This window comes from Brassica oleracea, chromosome C2 (genome assembly GCF_000695525.1).
Source record: "Brassica oleracea var. oleracea cultivar TO1000 chromosome C2, BOL, whole genome shotgun sequence".
Lineage (NCBI taxonomy): Eukaryota > Viridiplantae > Streptophyta > Magnoliopsida > Brassicales > Brassicaceae > Brassica > Brassica oleracea.
In genome coordinates this window covers 10,287,537-10,289,846 of record NC_027749.1, presented here as the reverse complement: position 1 = coordinate 10,289,846, position 2,310 = coordinate 10,287,537, and the positions used below count along the sequence as shown (strand labels likewise).

The 2,310-nt window shown below is 31.4% G+C and overlaps 1 protein-coding gene across 1 annotated transcript in view; it reads left to right on the top strand.

The window, feature by feature from the left end:
• LOC106323404 (alcohol dehydrogenase 1B-like) overlaps nt 1-2,310 on the top strand; it is a 9,310-nt gene that overhangs the window by 763 nt on the left and 6,237 nt on the right. The window lies entirely within an intron of this gene.

Below are 2,310 nucleotides of genomic sequence, written 5' to 3'. Positions count from 1 at the left end.
TAAGAAAGAATTCGAGATGAAAGATCTTGAAAAAAACAAAGTTTTGTGTCGGATTACAGCTTGAGTACATAAGAGATGAAATCCTTGGGCATCAAATGGCATATACAGAAAAGTACTCAAGAGATTCAACATGGCCGAGTCTCACCCATTATCTAGCCCCATGGTCGTGAGGTCCCTCGGCTGGACACTGATCTGTTCCGTCCTAAGATGGGCGATAAAGATGTCCTTGGTCCCGAAGTGCCATATCTCAGTGCCATAGGAGCTTTGATGTATCTGGCTAGTCATACGACCAGATATATGTTTTGCCGTGAATCTATTGTCTAGATTAAGCTCTTGTCCAACCCAAAGGCACTGGAACGGGATTAAACATGTTCTTCGTTACCTGCAAGGAACGAAAGACTTGGGTTTATTTTATACTAACCAAAACAAAGAAGGTTTAGTTGAATTTGCTGATGCAGGTTATCTTTCGGATCCACACAATGCTCGATCACAGACAAGCTATGTTTTCACACATTGTGGAATGGCCATATCATGGCGTTCCATGAAGCAAACGATCGCAGCCACGTCTTCAAACCATTCGGAGATCTTGGCTGTTCATGAGGCCAGCCGCGAGTTGTTCAGAACAGGGGGAGTAATACGTGTTGTACTCTTTTTCCTTCACCATGGTTTTGTCCCACTGGATTTTTCTGGTAAGGTTTTAATGAGGCAACATCTAAAGCGTATTACAATCCCTGTATGGTTATGACATCCAAGGGGGAGCGTTATAAATCATATTGTGGATGTCCCTAACCGGCCCGGTTCATAACCTGCCCGGTTCATAACCGGCCCGGTTCATAACCGGTCCGGTTCATAACCGGCCCAATGCTAGAGAGAGAGAGTCGACCGTGAGGAAAGAGAGAGAGAAAATCGACATCTTGTCTTTTTCTTATTAGATTATGATTTGTACTCTTTCCATATTTGTATTTCCTTTTTTTAGTCTTTCCATTATTCTATGACGGTGTATTTTTCTATATATAAAAAGCTCGTTATGTTTATGAATAATACAGAAACATAGATTATATTCTCTAGTTTTACAGTATTTTCAACAAATACATCACACAATTAAATGTTAGTTGTATTCAATATATCATTATTGGTAACACGAAACTAAACATTATTGATTTTAGCGATGTTGTCTTCTTTTATTTTTTTTTTGGTAATATGATTTGAGTAATAACAAAACAAAACTGTCATCTCGGTGTTTGTTTTTGTTAAACCAACATGTCATTTTTCTCACTACGTGTATCAATTTTGTTGTTCTTTCAGCATTTATGGCTCTTGTTATTATAACCTACGTGTATCAATTTTGTTGTTCTTTCAGCATTTATGGCTCTTGTTATTATAACCTACGTGTATCAATTTTGTTGTTCTTTCAGCATTTATGGCTCTTGTTATTATTACACTTAAAATTTATTGAAGTTGTACTGGAACAGTACACCGTATTTTCTATCATTAACAAAGAAGGAAGAAAACAAAAGTAACATCATGAGTTATGCACAAAATGAAGAAAATAAGTACCATTAATAAAAAAATAATATCACCAAAATGTCAGTTAGTTTTTTACCTCAAAGTAATCTGCTTACAACCATTTTAACCTGAAGTTGTTTTAAAAAAAAACCATTTTAACCCGACAAATAAATGGTGAGAAACTAAAGCGAACAAAAAAAATTGAAAAATAATAACTAACTAGATCTCGATCCGCGCAACCGTGCAGTTTTTTTTTTCATTTATTTTTATATAAACATTTTGTTTTCAATTCTAAATTGGTATATATTATAATATATATGTGTTTATCAATTTTTAAAACATAATAAGTTTACGGTATATTTTTTTCATTAAATAGATTGTTTCAAACTTTCACATGTATTTGTATCTTCTTCTATATATATTTTTTCGGATTATTATTTCATTATTAAAATCATAACTATATATATAAAGATTAGTAAAATATTTTTTTATTGTCATATTCAAAAATATTGTAACATTTCACAAATTTAGAAAGTTTTTAAAAAATTAAACATTTAGTTTTTGTTTAATTTTTAAAATAAACTATATAGTTTAAAATTTGTTTTCATTGGTTTAAGGCAGTAAAGATTAATAATTGTTAGATAATATGAATTTTTTTATTTTAAATGTTTTTTTATAACTTTCAAAGTTAACATCGACAAATATTTAAATAATTAACATATGGAGGTATAGTGTTACAAAATTAAATTATATATATTTAATTTATACTATCTATAAATCCAATGGATCATCTATTGTTTAAAT